Source organism: Mustela putorius, unplaced genomic scaffold (assembly GCF_011764305.1).
Source record: "Mustela putorius furo isolate JIRA1106 unplaced genomic scaffold, ASM1176430v1.1 tig00003845_pilon_pilon_pilon, whole genome shotgun sequence".
In the NCBI taxonomy this organism is placed as follows: domain Eukaryota; kingdom Metazoa; phylum Chordata; class Mammalia; order Carnivora; family Mustelidae; genus Mustela; species Mustela putorius.
In genome coordinates, this window is record NW_025421998.1 from 70120345 (window position 1) to 70139650 (window position 19306).

The window sequence follows — 19306 nt, forward strand, 5'->3', positions numbered from 1 at the left end:
TCAGTTGTTTCCTTATACACTAACAATGAAACTATAGAAAGAGAAATTAGAGAATCATTTTCATTTGTAGTAGCACCAGCACCGTAAGGTACCTGGGAATAAACTTAACCAAGGAGGTAAAGGATCTATACTCTAGGAACTGTAGAACACTCATGAAAGAAATTGAAGAAGACACAAAAAGATGGAAAAGCATTCCATGCTCATGGATCAGAAGAATAAACATTGTTAAAATGTGTCTGCTGCCCAGAGCAATCCATACTTTCAGCGCCATCCCAATCAAAATACCAACAGCATTTTTTGAAGTGCTGGAACAAACAAAACTAACATTTGTATGGAACCAGAAAAGACCCCAAATCGCCAAGGATATATTGAAAAAGAAAAACTAAGCTGGGGGCATCATGTTGTCTGATTTCAAGCTATATTAAAAAGCTGTGATCACCAAGGCAGCATGGTACTGGCACAAAAACAGACACATAGACCAATGGAACAAGAGTAGAGAGCCCAGGTACAGACCTTCAGCTCTATGGTCAAAATAATCTTTGATGAAGCAGGAAAAAATATTCAATGGAAAAAAGGCAGTCTTTTCAATAAATGATGGTAGGAAAATTGGACAGCTATATACAGAAGAATGAACCTTAACCATTCTCTTACACCAGGCACACAGACAGCTCTAGGATTGCAGAGCACTCCCTGGGGATCAATCTGCTGCTGACTCAGGAAGCTTGATGTCCCATTTGCATCCTTACTCATCAGCAGAACTGATGCACAGGCTGGCCTCTCTCACTCCACAAGCATCTGGGACTGAGCAGGCAATCAGGGGAGGAGGGCTCAAAAAGGACTTGCTCGAGCCCAGACCAAACTGTATTTTTCATTAGTTTTGGAATAAAATTATGAATGAAAAGGGAGAGATCACAACTAACACCAAGGGAGTAGAAACAATCATCAGAAGTTATTATCAACAGTTATATGCCAATAAGCTAAGCAACCTAGATGAAATGGATGCATTCCTGGAAAACTATAAACTCCCAAAATTGAACCAGGAAGAAATTGACAACCTGAATAGACCAATATCTAGTAACAAGATTGAAGCAGTGTTCAAAAACCTCCCAAAAAACAAGAGCCCAGGACCTGACAGATTCCCTGGGGAATTCTATCAAACTTTCAAAGAAGAAATAATACCTATTCTCCTGAAGCTGTTTCAAAAAATTGAAGCAGAAGGAAAACTTCCAGACTCTTTCTTTGAAGCCAGCATTACCCTGATCCCCAAACCAGGCAAAGACCCTACCAAAAAGGAGAATTTCAGACCAATATCACTGATGAATATGGATGCTAAGATTCTCAACAAGATCCTAGCAAACAGGATCCAACAGCACATTAAAAAGATTATCCACAATGACCAGGTGGAATTCATCCCTGGGTTACAAGGTTGGTTCAACAGTCACAAATCAATCAATGTCATAGAAAAATTAATAAGAGAAGAGAGAAGAACCACATGGTCCTCTCAATTGATGCGGAAAAAGCTTTTGACAAAATCCAGCATCCGTTCCTGATTAAAACGCTTCAAAGTATAGGGATAGAGGGAACATTCCTGAACTTCATCAAATCTATCTATGAAAGACCCACAACAAATATCATCCTCAATGGGAAAAAGCTTGCAGCCTTCCCGTTGAGATCAGGAACACGACAAGGATGCCCACTCTCACCATTCTTGTTCAACATAGTATTAGAAGTCCTAGCAACAGCAATCAGACAACAAAGAGAAATAAAAGGTATCCAAATTGTCAATGAAGAAGTCAAGCTCTCTCTCTTCTCAGATGACATGGTTCTTTATATAGAACTCAAAGTCCTTATACTTGTACATTATGTAGCCTTCAGTAGATTTTCAAATGTGCGGCCTTTACAGTATGGGTCCTTCTTCCAGCGTGCTTTCTCAGGATCGGGCATATGTAGGCAAACAACCGAAACTTTAAATCTCCTTATTCCATTGTCAGTGAAAGCAGCAGAAATGACAGTGATCAAAAAGCCTTGACTTCTATGACTGAATCAATGACCAGTCCTTTCAGAACCAAGGGAGCTCACGTGACCATAAGCAGCGGTCTGCAGGACCTTTATCACAAAAGACCAGCCAGCAATTTTGTTACAGAATCTTCTGAGGCAGCTTGTAATTTGGCTGTTTAATTAAACCTCACCAGCCCAGATTGCAGAGGGAAAGTACTGGGAATTTTCCACTGAACTGTCACTCTAAAACTGTGTTCTGCTATGGATTTGATGTCAGAAATCATAACAATATTTAGTGCCAGATAATTGGCCTAACAATGATCTTGAGTGACAGCTTGCATACTTGGGAGGTTAAATTAAAATTGATGTGCTTATTCGTCTCTCAGACTGTCAAATCTGTACACGTACCTTTTGCTTTTCCAGCACTGCTATGTCTTGGGGCAGTTGGCTGCAATCACTGGTTAATTCTGTGGCTTAAATTAGCAACAGAGTGGATTTGATTCCATTTATTTCTTTCCTTTTCTCTCTCACTCTCTCTCTCTCTCTTTTTTTTTTTTTAACCTTGAATGAACATAATGAGAATAATGCTAATGGTAAGTTTACCAAACTGAGGCTGTAAAAAATTACATGTTTAGATGAATATTTTCTTGGCTTAATTCATCTGTCCAGAGAGTTTAGGACATGTCAAGTAGCTTCTAAGGACAGTGACTACTGTTATGGGGTGTTTACTCTGCGCTGGGTACTAGGTTCAAACTCTACCATTTCCTCATTTAAAACTTTGAGCCTCTCGGGGCACCTGGGTGGCTCAGTGGATTAAGCCTCTGCCTTTGGCTCAGGTCATGATCTCAGGGTCCTGGGATCAAGCCCCACATCGGGCTCTCTGCTCAGCAGGGAGCCTGCTTCCCCGACCCCCACCTCTCTCTGCCTGCCTCTCTGCCTACTTGCGATCTCTCTCTCTCTCTCTCTCAGTCTCTCTCTGTGTCAAATGAATAAATAAAATCTTTTAAAAAAACCCCACAACTTCGAGCCTCTCTGTAGGGGAAGGTAACAGCACAATTTCATAGATGAGGAAGCATGCCAAGTCCCACAGCCAGTAAATGGAGGCTCTGATTGCAGTGCAGGTCTGCCTAACTCTGGAGCCCATGTTGCAAACTATGATTATATCATAATGCTTTCTGCCACAAACTATACCCTTCTCTGCCAAAAACCAAATTCTTTTCTTAAGAGTCTAAATTTGGAAGAGGCTTTTCTTATATTGCCTTATACCCAGAGGAAAAATATTTATTCTAGAGCAACACACACCAAAAAAGTTAGAGATCAATGTAAAAAATTAATTTAGATGCTTTTACTTTAAGAACTTAATATAATTTTATGACAATTACCATTATTATTTTTATTTCACTTCTACACTGTGGCTAGATGAGAGAGAGAAGTGAGGTGAGGGAAAGGGGAAATGGTAAAGAGAAATGAAAAGGAAGCACTGGGAAGTTGAGGGGAAAGGAAGATTGATGGGGATGAGGAGAGGGAGGCCTGGAAAGAATTCCTAGAAGTGGTGTGGAGAGGTACGGGCAAGGCTCTCGTACCCTCTTTGGCCATTGCCCCTGGGAACTTTCTCCTGTGTCTCTCTTTTTTCCAGGTCTTTCTTTCTTTCTTTCTTTTTTTTTTTTCTTTTAAGATTTTATTTATTTATTTGACAGAGATCACAAGTAGACAGAGAGGCAGGCAGAGAGAGAGAGGGAAGCAGGCTCCCTGCTGAGCAGAGAGCCCGATGCGGGACTCGATCCCAGGACCCTGAGATCATGACCTGAGCCGAAGGCAGCGGCTTAACCCACTGAGCCACCCAGGCGCCCCCCCAGGTCTTTTAATGTAGTCAGTTTCTTCCATCTATTGGCTTTATCCTTTTTGCTCTGAAAAATACACAGCTCTCTTTTAACATGAAAAACCCTCTCTTGGTCTTAAGCCCTTTTGATCACTGACTGAACTAGTTATTGGCTTGAGGCAGGAAGTCTGGGCATCCATTTGCCCGGCATTATCTTCTAGGTCCTAGGGGTGCCGAGTAGCTCAAAATGGAGTTATTTCCTTTTCCTAAGTAAACATTCTGAATGATTGGAAATTCATCATGAGCTAATCAGGAGAAGTAGATGTCAAAGACCATATCTTATTAAGATAACTGAATCTATTAAGAATGAAGTTCTGCCAAATCAGCTTATAGTGTCCTATAGATAAATCAAGTCACTGCAGTGATTGTTTTCCTTCTTTTTACCACTTACTTCTTTCTGTGGGCTTTGATCGCTATCTTCATTTCCTTTCTGTCCACTCATTATGATAATTTGGTACATACCTGTTCCCCTACTAAGCTGTACTTGAATGTTACTAATAACTTCCTTATTGAAAAATCATGTTTCTTTTACTCTCATGCTTTCTCTTCTTTCTCTTGTATGTATTGTATTTATATATTGGACAGTCTCCTTCATCTCTACATCCCTCCCTCAAATTATTTCTTTCTAGAACTGAATCTCAAATATCCATTCCATTCTAGAGAAGCTATATCTCAATGGTTAGAAAAGCTTTATTGGAGCACCTGGGTGGCTCAGTTGGTTGAGTGACTGCCTTGGGGAGTCTGCTTCTCCCTCTGACCCTCTCCCCTCAAATGCTCTCTATCACTCTCTCTCTCAAATAAATAAGTAAAATATTTTAAAAAAAGAAAAGCCTTATCTTGAATTGCGAGATTGGCTTGCTAAATTTAAGGTAAGCCATTCAATGGGAAGTTGAGGTACTATTTATGCTAAGTGATATCTTCAGGTCATAAATTTAATTCTTTTACATCTGGAATATATGCCTTCCAGTGATGAAAAGAGATAGTGTCTTTTTGTGTGTAATTTTTTGGAGGCAATTATTTTATTTTTGATGCACATAGATCAAAAGGAGATATGGATTTTATAAATCTAATTTTCTGATATTCAATGATTTAAGCCTTTTCGCTCTCTGGGTATAATATGAATGTGTGTATGGTGTGTATGTGTGTGTATGGAGGGGACCCAACTTTGATAGACGTAATCTAAGTTGAATTCTAACTGTCCAATCTACCATCTCTTACCTTAGAGGGAAGACCACCACACTTCCTGGATCTTACTATAAGAATCTTTCTTCAATAACAATGTTCTCACCATAATGGCACAAAGTATCTGCTTGAATATTATTCATGTATTTCTGGACTCTATTGTGTCTGTAGTCATCATGGACTTATTTATTTTGGGAATTGAGTATCTTATGAAATTGGTTGTCAACTTTATTATAGAGATACTTTCTCTTTGCCCTCCTCTGTTTAGAATGACAATATTTAGCTATTTAAAAAAAAGTATTATTCTGCATGTTTTGCTTACTGACATAGTAAAGAGATTTGGGTTGTGTCCACATAAAGAAGAACTGAGTGGTTGAGAAGAAAGAAAACAGTTACTATTGTCAGAATCTATCTATATGACACCAACAAACTGGTTTGGCAGACTTATGTTCTTAATTGATTAAATTATTACTCTGAAATATGGTCTTAGATATCTTAGATAATCTATGATTAATTTCTGACTCATAATCCTACTTTTCTGACAATTTGCCTTTAGAAAATTTCTAATAGGATTGAAAGCTTGAAAAAAGAGTCTTGGCTAATTTAAAAAACCTGGAGCCCAAATGAAGGAAATAGAGCCAACTTATATAATGAGACTAATTCATTAAACTTTAAAGGACTATACAACATTTGGGTTCTTGAATTCTTTTTTTTTTTTAAAAGATTTATTTATTTATTTTAAATAATTTCTACACCCAATATGGGGCTTGAACTTGTGACCTCAAGATCAAGATTCTCATGCTCTTCCCACTGAGCCAGCCAGGTGTCCCTGGGCTCTGGGATTTTTAAGAATATTAAACTTGGTAGAAAATACCCACATTTCCTTCATTTTATATATATTATTATGCCAGTAGAGTGGGTGAGGTCTCAGTTTTAAAAGTCATGGATAAAGAATGAGAAAAGGACACATGTGAACTATAATTTCTATGTAAATTTTAATAACAACAGTTATTATTTTAATCACCTCCAAAAGTCAGGCTAACTCTTCATTGTCAATACAAGAAGTATGCAGTCTGTGGCAGGTTGTATCAATCAGGATCCAGACAGGAAATAAATGGCTCACTTAAATGAGTATTAGAGAAGAGTTTAATGAAAGGACTGTTTACAAAGTTGTAGGCAAGGTCAAAGGAATGAAGGATTTCAGCAAGGAATGAACCAGCAGGAATGAAGCACTACAGGGCTAGCAGTAGTAGGGAGCCACTATCATCCAAGGCCTGAAACAGCAAGACAAGAGAGCAATTACCAGAACCCCAGAGAGAGAAAGCAGCTGTAGGAGAGTCTGTCTGACAGGTGTTGAGGCCTTTGGCAGAGGGAAAGAGTTAAACCATGGCCTAGCAAATAGATACCTGGTCTCACTTTCCTCTCCTTCACTTTGATGTTCCTCTAGTGCCTTCCATTGGCTGAACCCAACTGGAAGCCAGAAGATAATACAGCCCTTTGATGCAATTCATGTAAGTCAGTCACCAGAATAGAGAGCAAGGAAGAGAAGTTTGGAAAGTAAATTTGCTCTGGAAAAGCAAGTGAAATATGTCCAGCTTAAGGGTTATGCTTGATCTCTTGCCTACCACAATTCACTTAGGGTCTTTACTTTTATTGGTCTAGATATTAGCATCACTCCTTCTCTTGAATGACACAAATTACTTCCTTCTTGCCATATCAAATGTTTCATTTACTCTCACACTTTTTCTTTTATTTATACACATTGCATGATCTCTCCTACATTTTTCCCATTCCAAATTATGTATTTCTAGAACTATAGCTCAAGTCTCCATTCCAGTCCAGAAGAACTTTATTTTGAACTAGATGAGATGGCTTCCTAATTTTAGAACAAGCCAGTTGAAGGGAATTGAGGTTCCATTTGATGCTTTCCCACCCCTACTGAAGAATATGTAAAACTTAGAAGGGATTGTTTCCTTGGATGGACACTTGAGCTATGACTTCTGAAGTCCCTGAATATTGTGAGTTAGAAGCATGGCAATATTGGCAGTATGCCAAGGTACACGATAGCTGTCTTTATAGATAAATTATCTTCTGTGACAATGTCTCCTGAAAACTGTCAGGCAAATGGGAAAAGGAAAAAACGTCCTATATCTTTCTGAATTTACACAGGAATTGCTGTATCAGGAAGTGTTGAGCTCTTAAAAGACTTAAGTGCCTTTAAAACACACCTTGTAATACAATTCAGTCTTACTATCTTTGTCTTGATGTGAATAGAATCTGTTGGATAATGGCTCAGGCAAGTTTACCAACACACTTTGCCAGCATGAGTTTACTTTCAAAGAGGCATAATTTGGTCCCAATCTCATCTTTTTCTCTAATCTCATCTTTCACTATTCCCTTTAGCACCCATTGTACGTGTCCACACACACAGATAGATACCCACAGATACGCTCTACTCCACCATACTAAACTTCCTTTTTAATTCTGGGTTTTGTGTGTAATATTCATCCTGCTAACAACACTTTCCCTCCTTCTTGTATTTTTCCCATCCTGCCATTCATGATATTGTATTCTGTTTGATTATTAATGACATTGGGCTATCATTAGGCTGAGAGCAGGGGCTATTTCTTACTTATTTGTCATTGAATCTCCAGGACAGTGCCTGGCATGTAATCACTTCTCTTTTATCTGTTGAAGCAACAGGAAAATTTTGTTCACCAATGTTTATCCTAAAAGTTCTGCTTAGGATGATCTCATTTGTAACTGGGAAATAAAACTGTAAAGTGTCTGAGTAATTCACAAATACAAGTTCATTTCCTGAATAAATAGCAGAGTAATAGACAGTGTGCTGCACTGGGAGGGCCCCAGACTTGTTAGACCACTGTGAGGACACTGGCAACTACTGTGTGCTTCTCAGATTAGATGCCCACCAGAATCCCTTCAGATTATTTGTCGCAATTACCCAAGCTAGAATGTCTGCCTCTCAGACCTTCTGAATCACCACCTCTGGGATGGGTACTGAGAGTCTGTGTTTTATTAACTTCCCCATCATCCTCCAACTGGTGGTTCTGGTGTGTCCTCAGGCAGGCAAAGCTTTGACCCCTGAAAGGTTTTCAAGCTCCCTGAGGACCTGTGATCTTGCCATGGGCATGAGTCACCAACAACCTTAAGTTTGTAAATGATATTTGTAAATATTCACAGTTTTATGTTTTAATTTTTTATGACTTGTAGGCTTTCCCCTGGGGAGATGTTTAATTTTCTTGTGCTGTTTTGTATTGCAGGGTCTTATTCATTTGATTAATTTTTAATTGGAGGCTCATGCTGAGCTATTTCGACTATGAGTAGAAACAGCTCTGTACTGCTTTTCCAGGGGAATTCTGATTAATGCACTTTCATTGTGGTCCCTGGAGACCACCAATTTCCTTGTCCCCCAATTATGTGTATTCTGTCAAGAGAAAGGCAGAAAGTTGGGGAAAGATACATATGGTTGAACAATGTTGAGATGTGCTGGGTGACAGTGTTAAAAACCTATTTTTACATGCCTATAGGTACGGATTTACTTGCATGTGTCCATGGAATCATCCAGTGTAATTCTGCCTCTTTGGTTTTTACAATAATTTGTTTTTATTAGAAAATTGTTTGCTCTAAAATTAAGCATTTAATCTCAACAGACACCTCTGCTAAAACTTCCTAATATGCATCCCAGTCTAGAAAATGATTGTTAGAGTCATTTTGGTTAGTTGGTTCTGCTGATTCTTCTACTTAGGCTTGTTATTGAAGCCAAGTGAGTCATTTTCTTATAACAACTCATTGTAAATCAACCAAAGATCTTCAGAATGGTCAACAGACCTCTCCTATGGCCACCTGGTAACCTTGTGTTTCTCCTCATGAGCCAGATTTTGAGTTTTTCTACAAAGTTGCATGAAAATATTAGATACAGGAGAAGCATGGCATGTAAGTTCCCAGAAGATTAGTATATTAGTTATCTTCTGCAGTGTAACAAATTACCACACAGTTAGTGGTTTAAATGACACCGACTTATCAGCAGAGTTGTTGGGTAGATCAGAAATATGGTAGGGGATCCTGTGGGTTCTCTGCCTGGAGACTCACAAGGCAGAAATTAAGACATTGGCCTATGGGGGAGGGGGAACTTTAGAGACTCTGGGGAAGAATCTACTTCCAAACTCATTTAGGGTGTTGGCAGAATTTAGTTCTTTTCAGCTATTCAGGTTGCCATTTCTTTGCTGACTGTTGGCTGAGGGGTCTTTCTTAGCTCTTAGAGGCTGCTCTCTTGTCCTTAATATGCAGCCCCTCCATCTGCAAAGCCAGCAGTAATGCATTAAATTTTTTTTCATGCTCACATCTCTGGGATTTTGCCCTCTACTACAAGCCACAGAAAACACTGCTTTTACAGGGGTTTTGTGATTGGGTCAAGACTACCCATGTATTGTCTGTTTCCAAAGATCAGTTGATTTGGGGCTTTACATCTTAAAAATCCCTCTAAAATGGTATTGAGATTGGCATTTGATTGAATAACTAGGGGATAGGAATCTTGGGAGTCTACCTGAGAATTCTGCTTAAAACTTACAGGGACATTATTTAAAATGATAAGAAAATTGTTATATTTAAAAATATATATAATCTATATTATATATGCAATTTAGATTATTCAACCTTAATTGGCTGATAATATGGCTGCTATCTTTGGGAAAGATACTAGTTGTAGCAGTATATAATATTGTTTATGCATTATATGAAAGCCAGAAATCAAACTATGAGGATGTATAATCTTTTACTGAATTTAAAGGTAAACTTCCTCTTGAGTTTTATACAAAATAGTTCATCTCTACAGGTAGGATTTTTAGGTCATCTAAATACTCACTCTACAATACATCATTAGTTTTTGTATGGTGACTAACATAACACAATAAAAAAATTTAAAAAAAATAAAATGAGTAAATGCTCACTCTAATGCTTTATTCTGCCAGGCATTTCCCAATAATTACCTGTTAGAACTGAGGGCCCACTATTTCTTATCTGTTGTCTGGTTTCAAGTATTTATTTATGGACCATGATAGCTAGTACAAAACCCCTGTCATGATTGGTTTGTCTTATATTTAAACCACCACCATTTAATGGAAAGTCCTTTTCCTGACTAACTCAATAGGCCAGCTAGCTTATTGTATCAAAATACTTAAAATTCTTACTAAATTCTTACAAAATACTTAAAATTCTCACTAAAAATCTTCAATGGTACTGAGTGGTGAGTGATTGAAATCTGTTTAGGACAATGTACTTAAAATCAGTGAGAGAAAACAGTGTTTACAATGAATAGGATCATAAGAACTGGGTCTAAGATTGGTGTATATGTTTGAACCATGAATTTGCATATTGACATTGGGACCAAGAACAAAAGCTATAGCAAGCTGTGCAAAGAAGAGAGAAGATTCAGGAGAAGGATGAGATCAGGAAAGTGCCTGGGGGATGATGGATAAACATAAGCAAGGGCTGTCCAAACTGGTCAGAGGGAGGCTGTGCTTTTATATCTGGGCATACGCTGAAGCCCTAGTTTGAAGCAAGGCAGTGAGTCAAACTAGGAGGAAGGTAGGAATCATAAGAACACAGACAATGGAGATCGGTGGTTCTTAATTTCTAATATAACCCATTGTTCTCCTTCCTAAAACATATATACACAGACAAACAAAACTACATATACAATTTTTAAAAAAATTATTATTATCAACATATAATGTATTATATGTCCCCGGGTACAGGTCTGTGAATCATCAGGCTTACACATTTCACAGCACTCACCCATACCGTCCCCAATGTCCATAACCCAACCACCCTCTCCACTCACCCCTCCCCAATGCAACCCACGGTTCGTTTCATGAGATTAAGAGTCTCTTATGGTTTGTTTCCCTCCTGATCCTATCTTGTTTCATTTTTTTCCTTCCCTGCCCCACACAACCCCCAACAACCACCCACAACTCCCACCATCTCAAATTCCTCATATCAGAGAGATCATATGATACTTGTCTTTCTCTGATTGACTTATTTCGTTTAGCATAATGCCCTCTAGTTCCACCCATGTCATTGCAAATGACAAGATTTCATTTTTTGATGGCTGCATAGTATTCCATTATATATATATATATATATATATATATATATATATATATATATATATATATCACTTCTTCTTTATCTGTCCATCTGTTGATGGACATCTAGGTTCTTTCCATAGTTTGGCTGTTGTGGACATTGCTGCTATAAACATTTGGCTGCACATGCCCCTTCAGATCACTACATTTGTATCTTTGGGGTAAATACCCAGTAGTGTGATTGCTGGGTCATTGGGTAGCTCTATTTTCAACTTTTTGAGGAACTTCCTTGCTGTTTTCCAGAGTGGCTGCACCAGCTTGCATTCCCACCAACAATGTAAAAGGGTTCCCCTTTCTCTACATCCTAGCCAACATCTATCTTTTCCTGACTTGTTAATTTTAGCCATTCTGACTGGTGTGAGATGGTATCTCATTGTGGTTTTGATTTGTATTTCCCTGATGCTGAGTGATGTTGAGTACTTTTTATGTGTTGACTGGCCATTTGGATGTCTTCTTTGCAGAAATATTTGTTCATGTCTTCTGCCCACTTCTTGACTGGATTATTTGTTCTTTGGTTGTTGAATTTGATAAGTTCTTTATAGATTTTGAATACTAGCCCTTTATCTGATAATGTCATTTGCAAATATCTTCTCCCATTCTGTCAGTTGCCTCTTAGTTTTGTTGACTGTTTCCTTTGTTGTGCAAAAACTTTTGATCTCGATGAAGTCCCAAAAGTTCATTTTGCCCTTGCTTCATTTTGCCCTTGTCTTTGGCAATGTTTCTAGGAAGAAGTTGCTGTGGCTGAGGTCGAAGAGGTTGCTGCCTGTGTTCTCCTCAAGGATTTTGATGGATTCCTGTTTCACATTGAGTCTTTCATCCATTTTGAGTCTATTTTTGTGTGTGGTGTTAGGAAATGGTCCAGTTTCACCTTTCTGCATATGGTTGTCCAATTTTCCCAACACCATTTGTTGAAGAGACCATCTTTTTTCATTAGATATTCTTTCCTGCTTTGTCAAAGATTAATTGACCATAGAGTTGAGGGTCTATTTCTGGGCTCTGTATTCTGTTCCACTGATCTATGTGTCTTTGTGCCAGTACCATACTGTGTTGATGATGACAGCTTTGTAATAGAACTTGGAGTCTGGAATTGTGATGCCACCAACTTTGGTTTTCTTTTTCAACATTCCTCCAGCTATTTGGGGTCTTTTCAGGTTCCATATAAATTTTAGGATTATTTGTTCCATTTCTTTGAAAAACATTGATGGTATTTTGATAGGGATTGCATTAAACATGTAGATTGCTTTAGGTAGCATAGACATTTTCACAATATTTGCTCTTCCAACCCATTAGCATGGAATATTTTTCCATTTCTTTGTGTCTTCCTCAGTTTCTTTCATGAGTACTTTATAGTTTTCTGAGTACAGATTCTGTGCCTCTTTGGTTAGGTTTATTCCTAGGTATCTTACGGTTTTGGGTGCCATTGTAAATGAGATCAACTCCTTAACTTTTCTTTCTTTTGTCTTGCTGTTGGTGTATAGAAATGCAACCGATTTCTGAGCATTGATTTTATGTCCTGACACTTTGCTGAGTTTCTATATAAGTTGTAGCAGTTTTGGAGTGGAGTCTTTGGGTTTTCCACATTAATTATCATATCATCTGCAAAGAATGAGAGTTTGACTCCTTCTTTGCTGACTTGGATGCCTTTAATTTCTTTTTGTTGTCTGATTGCTGAGGCTAGGACTTCTAGTACTATCTTGAATAGCAGCGGTGATAGAGGACATCCCTGCCAAGTTCCTGATCTTAGGGGAAATGCTCTCAGTTTTTCCCCACTGAGAATGATATTCGCTGTGGGTCTTTCATAGATGGCTTTGATGGTAGTGAGGTATGTGCCCTCTATCTCTACACTTTGAAGAGTTTTGATCAAGAAAGGATGCTGAGGCACCTGGGTGGCTCAGTGGGTTAAAGCATCTGCCTTCGGCTCAGGTCATGATCCCAGGGTTCTGGGATTGAGCCCCACATCGGGCTCTCTGCTCAGCAGGGAGCCTGCTTCCCCCCCCCCCCACCTCTCTGCCGACTTGTGATATCTATCTGTCAAATAAATAAATAAAATCTTTAGGAAAAAAAGAGAAAGGATGCTGTACTTTGTCAAATGCTTTTCCAGCATCTATTGAGAACCATCATATGGTTCTTGTTCTTTCTTTTATTAATGTATTGTATCACATTGATTGATTTGTGGATGTTGAACCAACCTTGCAGCCCAGGAATAAATCCCACTTGGTCATGATGGATAATTTTCTTAATGTATTGTTGGATCCTATTGGCTAGTGAGAATTTTTGCATTTGTGTTCATCAATGATATTGGTCTGTAATTCTCCTTTTTGATGGTGTCTTTGTCTGGTTTTGGAATCAAGGTAATGCTGGCCTCATAAAATGAGCTTGGAAGTTTTCCTTCCATTTCTATTTTTTGGAACAATTTCAGGAGAATAGGTATTAATTCTTCTTTAAATGTTTGGTAGAATTCCCCTGGGGAAGCTGTCTGGCCCTAGACTCTTTGTTGGGAGATTTTTGATGACTACTTCAATCTCCTTACTGATTATGGGTCTGTTCAGGTTTTCTATTTCTTCCTGGTTCTGTTTTGGTGTTTATAAGTCTCCAGGAATGCATCCATTTCTTCCAGACTGTTGAATTTTCTGGCATATAGTTGCTTAAAAGATTTTCTTACAAATGTTTGTATTTCTTTGGTGTTGGTTGTGATCTCTTCTCTTTCATTCATGTTTTTATTAATTTGGGTCCTTTGAATTTAATTCTGGACCAGGTATGGATTATGACTGTATAGATGCGCAGATCAACAGACACTCAACACAGGCTCTGGAATTTGGATACAAACCCAGAATTGAGACATTGTCTGAAACCTCGTGCAAAACCATAAATGGGCAGCAGTTAGCAGGCATCAAAGTCCTTGATTTGAAGTTACCCACTTCTTTTACCAAGAACCTCTGTATACACCCTGGTCACTCAGTAACCAGTGTTGTGGTGTGACCTGTGCAAAGTCTAGAAGGAGTGAGGCTAAAGAGGATGAACTTGGTTGTGTAGGATAGAAAGAAACATGAGCCCTATTATCTAGATTATATTCTAAAGTGTTCTGAATGGATACTTAAAGTGGAACTAACTTTTATTTTGCTGTTTAAAAATCTTGTTCTCGGGGCGCCTGGGTGGCTCAGTGGGTTAAGCCACTGCCTTCGGCTCAGGTCATGATCTCAGGGTCCTGGGATCAAGTCCTGCATCGGGCTCTCTGCTCAGCAGGGAGCCTACTTCCCTCTCTTTCTCTCTCTCTCTCTCTGCCTGCCTCTCCATCTACTTGTGATCTCTATCAAATAAATAAATAAAATCTTAAAAAAAATAAAAATCTTGTTCTCTTTACACATTTCTGGCACCTTGATGGTGCAATTCTTAAATCTGTGCCTCTGAGAAAATTGTTAAAAGGTTTTTTAAGCTGGAAGTTCACACAAGCTTATTTAGTTTATATTCCTGAGTATTTAAATAATTAAGAAGGAGCTTCAGGAAATTGTCAAATGAAATAGGTGCCTAATAATTGATGAAATACAAATGACTTTCAAGTGGAAAGACAGAGCAAGAGCATATTTAACCTCCAAGGCAAGATAGTCAAGAGAAAGCATTTAAAAATATATCGTTCAGTTTTGTCTAGGATTACTTGGCAAAAAAAAAATCACTAAAGTTAGAGTTTTAAGATGGTACTTTCTTCTCTTTATCAAATCTGTAGCTGGAAAAACTATGTGGGTTGAGAATTTCATTGATTATGAGCATTTATGAGGCATCCAAAAGGGCCTAAGAATTCTCTACTATAGTCCCCTTCTTATCAGAGGGGACTATACTGACTTATGTGCCTGTTGCATCCATATTAAGGATTCAGTGAGTCACTTTTTCTTCCTGACTGGTATTATCCTCAGTGATTTATATTTAGTTTCTGAAACAGTTTGGGGGAATTTTAGCGTGTCACTGCAGTCATAACTGGAGGTTAGTCTGTGTTTTGAGTTTAGTTTCTCTTTAGGTAGGAGATGTTGCTAATAACTATGGACATCACACATACTGGGACCTCCTTCTTAGGAAGAGGATTCATGTACAGGGACAAATCCAAGGAAAGGACCATGGAAATGAGGATGTGTTTGGGAAATGTATCGTAAACAAATGTGTTTGGAAAAATCCAACTATTCTAACTTTTAGTGACTTATTGTTTATATTGAACATGAATTAATTGAACATAAGTTGTAAATGTATTTTGTAAATCATTTACTGTTCCACTGTTAGCCTTTCTCTGTCAGTATGCCCATGTTTATAATCTTAAACCACATACATCTTTAGAATGTAGTGTTGTTAGTTGCAATATTTCTTTGATGGTTATAACTCTATGAAGTAAGCAGGAAAGTTAATAATATTTGTAGCTTTAAAAGATGTATAACTGAGGCACCGAGGGATAAGGTAACCTGCCCAAAGTTACACATATTATAAAAGGCGGACTTAGGAGTTGAACCTTGTCTTCTTACTCTTGAATATCTGTAGATGTGCTTCTGCTCCACCATCCTAAGGAAAGGTATTCTGTGATTTGTTTTTCCAGAGGCAATGATAAACTTGTACTTTTTCGTGAAGCCCCAGTGCCAACAGTCATGTCAGGAGTAAGTGTCAGTAAGTGTCAGTAAGTGCCTGTGCTCCTCACATTGGACTTCTCTTCAAATGGCAACTAACTGGTATGTTATTATGATCAAAACATGTTTTATTCAACTTTAGTAGATAAATGCAAACCAACCCCAACAAAACCCCCAGAACAGTGTCTGGCACTTGGTAACACATAAAAATATTGTTGAATTGACTATTCTTAGCATTACATATTTGACTGAAACTTTTATAGAGTGAGTTTAGTCAGAAGAGTTTATTCACTGATTCAACAAATATATATCAAGTACCATTCTGCCCTTGGTATGGCTCTGGGCATTAGAGATTAAGGGGTAAGAGAAAAAGGTCCCTGCTTTCATGAAGCTTATAGTCTAGTATGGTGAGACAGATATTTAATAAATAAGAAAATGCCATGTATGATGAGTGATGAAGAGAAAATTAAAACAAATATGGTGATAGAATGGCTGAGCTGTGGTGTGGGCAGGCATTTCAGAAAATCCTTCTCTGAGGAGGTAATTGTATGCTGAGATTTGAATAATGCAAAGATGTCTGCTGGGCAAAGATTCAGGTGAGGATCTTTCTGGGAGAGAACTCTTGGAAGTTAATAAGGTAGGCATGGTTGAGGAACCAAACAGAGGGCCAGCGAAGTTGGAATGTCTGCATCCAGGCCGCAAGGAGAACATTATGAAGATTAAGAGACAGAGCCTAAGGGACCATGATAGAATTTGAAATTTATTGTAATTATACTCAGAAACTGCAGGAGGATTTGAAGCACAGTAGTCATAAGATCTGATTTATGTTATAGATGAGTCAGACTCTTGTGTAATGAGTGGGCTGTAGGGAGAAAGGGAAGAAACAGGGTCCAGGTGAGAGATACTGGTGGGAGGGGGCGGGTAGATAGGGTGTCAGTGGAGATGTTGAGAACTGCTTGGATTTGACATGTATATATTGGAGGTAGGACTTGGCTGATCTGATGGGCTGAGGAGGGAGCAGGGAAAGACACTGATCCAGGGTGATTCTAGGATTTATCCTTGAGTGTCAGCTTCTGGGGAACAAAATTTGTGTTGTGTGGGCAAGGATGGAGAATCAGAAATTGCTGTCCAAGAGCACTTTTGCCACCGAGAAAACTCTGCTTGTAAAGGGAAAAGATGAGAGAGAGGAATGGATGGAACCAGGATGCAGGAAGTTTGGGCTTTATTTGATTACTCCCTACTGTGGTATTAGGTCCAAGAGAGTGTATTCATAACTCTTTTTTTCTATTTCCTCACTTAATGAGTGGCAAGATTAAATACTTAAAAATGTATGTACATGGTAACCTACCTCAACTGTTCTGGGCTCCTTGGATTTCAGTGTTATACAAGTGTAAATGGTTCCTCAAAAGGTCAGGCAGTTTATCTCCTAGAGTGTGATTTATGTTAGCAGCTCTGGTTGTTTATCTCTTCAGCAGCTCTGCTGCCAAGAATAGAAAGAAAATCCTGAGACATCTTATTCTTCATTAGGTGGCAGGAAAGTGGTTTAAAGCTGCTGTCCAAGTTATTAATTAACCACTAAACTCAGTTCTATAATAAAATATAAGGAATTCTTTCTTCTTATCTTAAAGGAATATTGAAGAAAACAAAACAGGTAAACTAAACAGTGTGAGTAGTATAGGTTACTGGAAAATAGCACTTGTCTCCTCCCCATGCTTTTGTTGCCACAAAAATAATTCAGGGCTTTGAGCATCCATTAATATGTGGTTATAATTTAATCAACCTTTTTATTCATTGGGTAAAATAAGCTATCACCAGGAGATGATACTTGGGTGCCAGCAAATGACTTCTCTGATTTTACCAAGGACTCTAGATGGTCTTTAGACTGGCACTAATAATGGGAGTAATGAGTGAAATTAGCCAGAATGATTACCTTCCATACACTGATGTGATTTTTTTTTCTCCACATATTTAGCCCTTAAAGATTGCTGAGCATTTTCAAAACCCTAAACTTGTAAGACTTTTAACAGCTGAGAATTTGAGGTACTGAGGGGTGGAGGGCTTATCTAATGGTATGCCAGAATTAGTCTACAGTGGATGAAGTGTGGAAATAGATTTCCAATGACTAACATCCCCACCTTCCTTATCTGCATTATTTCCCACCCAGAGAGACCAGGGCCTTACTGTACACTTCCTAGAGCTGTACTGTACTGTATACTTCCTAGAGCTCTGGTTTCAGAAGAAAAGATTGTTGGTAATGAATTCATGGTTGAATCAGATTGGTGATGATTTAAAGTATATTCCTCCAGAGGGTATTTGAGTTTTTAAGAATATTCAGAGAAATGCTTCACTGAAGGGGGAAGAAGTTAGTCTCTGATAGTGCACTTTTAATCATGTGGCTTCTGGCTGGACAGGTGTTTGAACCAGGAGCATCTTCCCGTTTTTCTCAAGTCATAACAAATCAAAGATTGCCTGCTTTGTCACTGTGAAGACTGTCCAGATATGGCTTCCATTGATTCTCTGAAGCCCATGAAGCAATAGAGACCAAAATATCCATCCCACCACTTGTAGGGCGGTTTTCTTTCAGATAAAAAGAGTATTCTCACCCATGTGCTCTCTACTAAATGTTATTTATATACATGTATTTGAGAAAAATACCAAAATGTTTCTTAAATTCTCCTTTCTGCCATGTTTCCTTCTTTCTGCCGGTACATAGACAAGAGATAGCTGGTTAAATTAAAGCCATTAACTGGTTGCATGTGAATGACTGAGAGCTTGCCTTAGTATAGTGGTTCTCAAACCTGATTAAGCCATGGGCATCAGAATCACATGAAGGGCTTGTTAAAACATGAACTGCTGGACCCCTCCATGGAGTTTCTGATTAAGTAATCTAGAGTGGGGACCGAGAATTCACATTGCTAACAGGTTCTTAGTGATACTGATGCTGCTAATCTGAGGACCACATTTTGAGATCTACTGAGTTAACCTTCAGTGTCATCTGACTCCCCTCAGGTCTCTATCAGAATAATGAAGAGAGGACATAACAGTTACTGGTACTTTTCGCTTCAAACCAAAGGAACTTAAGGCTTAGACATTACATTACTCTCCTCTGAATTTTATCAAGAACATCTATTTTACATGACTTACTTTTTAAGGCTTAAGAATCATCTACAGTTAAACAACACCTCCAACTTGTAATAATAGTTCCAGAAATCTCTCTCAGTTCAGCCAGATGCATCTCTGTTTTCTCATGGACTCAGTCTCTCTAATATGTTAGAAATTTGTGTTATCTACTATTTGGGAGTAGATAACAAGTAGTATTTGGTTTAAAAATCAAGCCACAAACAGAAGGGTCTTTCCTGGGTTGATATATATGAAATTACCTTGCGGTCTGATTTCCTTCAGCTGTGCTGTGGTAGAATGGAGTTCTTCAGGCCTTATTTCAAACGTCACCTTTTCATGAAACACTCCCCCTCTCAAGCAGG